The sequence below is a fragment of the Coregonus clupeaformis genome, chromosome 31, assembly GCF_020615455.1.
Source record: "Coregonus clupeaformis isolate EN_2021a chromosome 31, ASM2061545v1, whole genome shotgun sequence".
In the NCBI taxonomy this organism is placed as follows: Eukaryota; Metazoa; Chordata; class Actinopteri; order Salmoniformes; family Salmonidae; genus Coregonus; species Coregonus clupeaformis.
The window spans coordinates 38,765,929-38,773,184 of NC_059222.1; positions in this window are offsets into that span (position 1 = coordinate 38,765,929).

The window sequence follows — 7,256 nt, forward strand, 5'->3', positions numbered from 1 at the left end:
ACTGCACATTTTAAAGTGGCCTTTTATTGTCCCAGCACAAGATGCACCAGTGTAACGATCATGCTGTTTAATCAGCTTCTTGATATGCCACACCTGTCAGGTGGATGGATTATCTTGGCAAAGGAGAAATGCTCACTAACAGGGACTTAAACAAATTTGTGTGTATGGAACATTTCTGGGATTTTATATTTCAGCTCATGAAACATGGGCCCAACACTTTACATGTTGCATTTATATTTTTGTTCAGTGTAGATACATTATAGGCTGTAATAAACAGGTCAAACTCTCTTCTTCTTCTGTCTCTCTCTCTCTCTCCCGTATACAGTCAGATGATTCAATTGCCTTCGATCGCGCGCACCCCCCGGGGGGATTCTCAGTAAACCGGGTTATTATGAATGAGTCCAGGTTCATTCTGAATAAATAACCTCATTCCCATGCAGCCTGCTCGAGCCAGCAGAGCGGCTATGGTTCTCCGGTTTCACGGTAAATAGGCTACCCCGGGTGGGTCTGGTCTGACCGTCTCACTGTGCTGCTGATCGTTGCATTTGGAGCGAGACGGAACGTGCCCGGCACCATAATGGATGGATCTTTATTCTCCAGGACCGGCTCTTGTTGTTACTCGAAGCGGCGCCATAACTGCCCGCTCTGCATCTGCTAAACACGGTCTCCGTCTGAGCCGAGCTTAAGCCCCTTCCAGGCACAGAATAGAAACATGACTTACAACGAAAACGCAGAAATAGACAATGCTATCTGAAATAAGGAGAATGAGTAGTCTATATAGCCTAGTGTGTGTCCCAAATATAGTACTGTTCTGCATTGCGCCATTAAAGCCTGCTGTTCGTGCTGGCTCCCTGGGATGTTTTAGAGAGGCAATTGCTCTAGCCCAAAAAGCTCCCCAATCGCCATTATGATAACGTTTTGCCCAATTGCATAATGCACACATGCAGTAGGCTATTTTACGCACCATGGAGTAACGGTCAAAGCCCTGGGTATGGAGCCTGTTTATTTACCTTGGAGATGGTTCCTGACTCGGGCTCCAGCGTTCCTCTCCGGGGGGAGAAAATATCCAAAGTCCCCGAATGTCTCCGTGTTAAATAATTTATTAACTTGGTCATTAACCCCGGCCTCTTCTAACCGACGGAGGAACGTGTCGGTAGGCTATTGTCTGTTAAGACCTCGGCGTCCTCTTCACCCCCCTTCTCTCTATCTCTCTTTCTTTATTCTCTCTCAATTCAATTCAAAGGGCTTTATTGGCATGGGAAACATGTTTACATTACCAAAGCAAGTGAAATAGATCATAAACACAAGGCAAATAAACAATACTCTCTCTCTCTCTCTCCATTCTCTATCCAGTAAACGGAGGTAGTTGTGTTACAGCGACCAACGACTAGTCTATAGAGCTGATATTCGTAAGGCTCCACCTCCCCAGCTCCGAAGTTCTTCCAGTAAATACACACACACACACACACACACACACACAAAATAATAATCAGTGTGTTACCTTCTTTTACAGGGCGATTCCCGGATTGGCTGGTGAGTCCTCCCTTTCCCCACTCCGACAAGATGAAACAGTTGAAGACGTTTATTTACCCTTGAGGAAAACCATAATTCCTGACTGACAACTAACCTACATTGTACTCATTTAGCAGAAACACTTATCCAGAGCAAGTAGGGTTAAGTGCCTTGCTCAAGGGCACATTTACATAGTTTTGCCTAGATGGCTTGAGGATACGAACCAGCAACCTTTCAGTTACCGGCCCAAAACTCTCAACCACTAGCCTGCTGCTGACTGCACTGATAAACTTACTTGCCAACAGTAGGCCTAGGCCATAATTTAGATAAGGAACCCAACTTAGGGTAGCGTCCCAGCTAGCACATAACGTTCTGAGAACCTTAGAGCTTGGTGAGAGCGTGGTTGACTTATGGTTATTTTGCATACAACCTTCCCACAAGACTCTGGGAATGGTACAGGATAGTTGCTCGGCTTTGAACATTCTCAGGACATTTAAGGAACTTAACAAAAAAACTTTAATTTCTTGGTATTTCATTACTTTAACAGAACATTTCCTAAAAGTTCAAACATGGTTACAGGGCAGCAGTTAGCCTAGCGTTTAAGAGCGTTGGGCCAGTAACCGAAAGGTTGCTGGTTTGAATCCCCGAGCCGACTAGGTGAAAAATCTGTAATTGTGCCCTTGAGCAAAGCACTTAACCCTAATTGTTCCTGTAAGTCGCTCTGTATAAGAGCGTCTGCTAAAATTTTATGTAAACGTTAGTAATGTTCTAGGAACGTTCTCCAACTGGTTTTACATTGGGAATGTTCTCAAATAGTTCAAAGAACATTAAGAAGCAACATTCTGCTGTGGGAATTTCAGTACTTCAGCATAACGTTTCCTACAGGTTTCCTCATGGTTCTATTTAAATGTTCTCAAATTGTTCCTAGAACATTAAGAAAACTTTCCATAAAAACACAAGACAATCTTAGTAACGTTCAGAGAACATTTTAAGAATGTTATTTAAAAACATATATTCTGTTCTCAGAAAGTGAAGAAAATGTTCCATAAAAACACAAGACAACCTTAGTAACGTTCAGATAACATTTTAGAATGTTATTTAAAAACATACATTCTGTTATCAGAAAGTGAAGAAAATGTTTAATAAAAAACAAGAAAACTTTAGTAACATTCAGAGAACGTTCTAATAATGTTATTTAAAAACATACATTCCATTATCAGCATCAAAAAAACTCTCTCTATCCTATATCTTGTTAAGAGTGTTCAGGTGTGTTGGTTAAGAGAACATTAAGAAGCAACATTGTTCTGTGGGAATTTCAGTACTTCAGCATAACGTTTCCTACAGGTTTCCTCATTCCTCATTTGCCCACTAATTGGCCACACCTGATTTTAATGAGTGCGTGTTTCTTTTGAAATGGGGTCTGTTTGAATAGACTAAAATGAACAGCTTTGTATGTGAAAAAAACATGGCATGCTACCTCAATCCTGGTGGCACAGTGGACTAATTCCATGGATAGAGAACAGAAGATTATAGCTTCAAATCTCACTAATGCTATGTCACAATAAATGTGTTTGCATGATTAATGCCTAAGGAAATTATTTTCCATGTGTCCTATCTGTGCTTGGAGTTTAAATAGTTAACCCAAAATATGTTAGCAGTGCTATTACACTGAAAAAATATATAAATGCAACATGTGAAGTGTTGGTCCCATGTTTCATGAGCTGAAATAAAATAACCCAGAAATGTTCCATACGCACAAAAAACGTATTTCTCTAAAATTTTTAGGCACAAATTTGTTTACATCGCTGTTAGTGAACATTTCCTTTGCCAAGATAATCCATCCACCTGACAGGTGTGGCATATCAAGAAGCTGATTAAACAGCATGATCATTACACAGGTGCACCTTGTGCTGGGGACAATAAAAGGCCACTAAAATGTGCAGTTTTGTCACACAATACAATGCCACAGATGTCTCAAGTTTTGAGGGAGCGCGCAATTGTAATGCTGACTGCAGGAATGTCCACCAGAGCTGTTGCCAGAGAATGTAATGTTAATTTCTCTACCAATGTCGTTTTAAAGAATTTGGCAGTACATCCAACTGGCCTCAACCGCAGACCACGTGTAACCACGCCAGCCCAGGACCTCCACATCCGGCTTCTTTACCTGCAGGATCGTCTGAGACCAGCCACCTGGACAGCTGATGAAACTGTGGGTTTGCACAACCGTAGAATGGTGGTGTTGGGGTTATGGTATGGGCAGGCATAAGCTACGGACAATGAACACAATTTTATTTTATCGATGTTAATTTGAATGCACAGAGATACCGTGACGAGATCCTGAGGCCCATTGTCATACCATTCATCGGCCGCAATCACCTCATGTTTCAGCATGATACTGCACGGCACCATGTCACAAGGATCTGTACACAATTCCTGGAAGCTGAAAATGTCCCAGTTCTTCCATGGCCTGCATACTCATCAGAAATGTCTGGGATGCTCTGGATCGATGTGTACGACAGCGTGTTCCAGTTCCCGCCAATATCCAGCAACTTTGCACAGTCATTGAAGAAGAGTGGGACAACATTCCACGGGCCACAATCAACAGCCTGATCAACTCTATGTGAAGGAGATATGTTGCCCTGCATGAGGAAAATGGTGGCCACACCAGATACTGACTGGTTTTCTGATCCAAGGTATCTGTGACCAAGAGATGCATATCTGTATACCCAGTCATGTGAAATCCATAGATTAGGGTCTAATGAATTTATTTCAATTGATTTATATGAACTCTAACTCAATAAAATCTTAGAAATTGTTGCATGTTGCGTTTATATAGTTAAATAAAGTCCACCTGTGTGCAATCTAAGTGTCACATGATCTGTCACATGATCTCAGTATATATACACCTGTTCTGAAAGGCCCCAGAGTCTGCAACACCACTAAGCAAGGGGCACCACCAAGCAAGCGGCACCATGAAGACCAAGGAGCTCTCCAAACAGGTCAGGGACAAAGTTGTGGAGAAGTACAGATCAGGGTTGGGTTATAAAAAAAATCAGAAACTTTGAATATCCCACGGAGCACCATTAAATCCATTATAAAGAAATGGAAAGAATATGGCACCATAACAAACCTGCCAAGAGAGGGCCAGCCACCAAAACTCACGGACCAGGCAAGGAGGGCATTAATCAGAGAGGCAACAAAGAGACCAAAGATAACCCTGAAGGAGCTACAAAGCTCCACAGCGGAGATTGGAGTATCTGTCCATAGGACCACTTTAAGCCGTACACTCCACAGAGCTGGGCTTTACGGAAGAGTGGCCAGAAAAAAAGCCATTGCTTAAAGAAAGAAATAAGCAAACATGTTTGGTGTTCACCAAAAGGCATGTGGGAGACTCCCCAAACATATGGAAGAAGGTACTATGGTCAGATGAGACTAAAATTGAGCTTTTTGGCCATCAAGGAAAATGCTATGTCTGGCGCAAACCCAACACCTCTAATCACCGCAGAACACCATCCCCACAGTGAAGCATGGTGGTAGCAGCATCATGCTGTGGGGATGTTTTTCATTGGCAGGGACTGGGAAACTGGTCAGAATTGAAGGAATGATGGATGGCGCTAAATACAGGGAAATTCTTGAGGGAAACCTGTTTCAGTCTTCCAGAGATTTGAGACTGGGACGGAGGTTCACCTTCCAGCAGGACAATGACCCTAAGCATACTGATAAAGCAACACTCAAGTGGTTTAAGGGGAAACATTTAAATGAGAAGTGTTGGGTTTGCGCCAGACATAGCGTTTTCCTTGATGGCCAAAAAGCTCAATTTGAGTCTCATCTGACCAGAGTACCTTCTTCCATATGTTTTGGGAGTCTCCCACATGCCTTTTGGCGAACACCAAACGTGTTTGCTTAGTTTTTTCTTTAAGCAATGGCTTTTTTCTGGCCACTCTTCCGTAAAGCCCAACTCTGTGGAGTGTACGGCTTAAAGTGGTCCTATGGACAGATACTCCAATCTCCGTTGTGGAGCTTTGCAGCTCCTTCAGGGTTATCTTTGGTCTCTTTGTTGCCTCTCTGATTAATGCCCTCCTTGCCTGGTCCGTGAGTTTTGGTGGGCGGCCCTCTCTTGGCAGGTTTGTTGTGGTGCCATATTATTTCAATTTTTTAAATAATGGATTTAATGGTGCTCCGTGGGATGTTCAAAGTTTCGGATACATTTTTTTAACCCAACCCTGATTTGTACTTCTCCACAACTTTGTCTCTGACCTGTTTGGAGAGCTCCTTGGTTTTCATGGTGCCCCTTGCTTGGTGGTGCCTTTTAGAACAGGACTCTGGGGCCTTTCAGAACAGATGTATATATACTGATATCATGTGACAGATCATGTGACACTTAGATTGCACACATGTGGACTTTATTTAACTAATTATGTGACTTCTGAAGGTAATTGGTTGCACCAGATCTTATTTAGGGGCTTCATAGCAAAGGGGGTGAATACATATGCATGCACCACTTTTCCGTTGTTAATTTTGTAGATTTTTTTTTAAACAAGTGATTTTTTTCATTTCCCTTCACCAATTTGGACTATTTTGTGTATGTCCATTACATGAAATCCAAATAAAAATCAATTTAAATTACAGGTTGTAATGCAACAAAATAGGAAAAACACCAAGAGGAATTAATACTTTTGCAAGGCACTGTAGCCAGGCACGCTCCAACACTCAGACCCAATTTACAAACTAAGCATGTGTTTAGTGAGTCCACTAGATCAGAGGCAGTGACCATTTTCCTGTCCTGCTAATCATTCAAAATGTAACGAGTACTTTTGGGTGTCAGAAAAAATGTATGGAGTAAAAAGTATATCATTTTCTTTAGGAACGTAGTGAAGTAAAAGTTGTCAAAAATATAAATAGTAGAGTAAAGTACAGATAACCAAAAAACGACTTAAGTAGTACTTTCAAGTATTTTTACTTAAGTACTTTACACCACTGGTTACAGGTTTGTGGCATTGATGAATAATTAATTTAATGTTTACTTAAATTCAGATGTTTACATGTTCTGTATAAAAGGGAGTACAGTACCTAGTCAGTTGCACAACTGAATGCATTCAACCGAAATGTGTCTTACACATTTAACCCAATCCATCTGAATCAGAAATGTGCGGGGGGCTGCCTTAATCGAGGTCCACGTCATCGCCACCCGGGGATCAATTGTTTTTGGGGGTAAACTGCCTTGTTCAAGAGCAGTACGGCAGACTATTCCACCTTGGGGATTCGAACCAGCAACCTTTCATTTACTGGCCCAATGCTGTTAACCGCTACTACACTGAACAAAAATATAAACGCAACATGCAACAATTTCAAAGATTCTACTGAGTTACAGTTCATATAAGGAAATAAGTCAATTGAAATAATTCATTAGGTCCTAATCTATGGATTTCACATGACTGGGAAGACAGATATGAATCTGTTGGTCACAGATACCTTTAAAAAATAAGTAGGGGCGTGGATCAGAAAACCAGTCAGTATCTGGTGTGACACCATTTGCCTCATGCAGCACGACACATCTCCTTCACATAGAGGTGATCAGGCTGTTGATTGTGGCCTGTGGAATGTTGTCCCACTCCTCTTCAATGGCTGTGCAAAGTTGCTGGATATTGGTTGGAACTGGAACACGCTGTCGTAAACGTCGATCCAGAGCATCCCAAACATGTTCAATGGGTGACATGTCTGGTGAGTATGCAGGCCATGGAAGA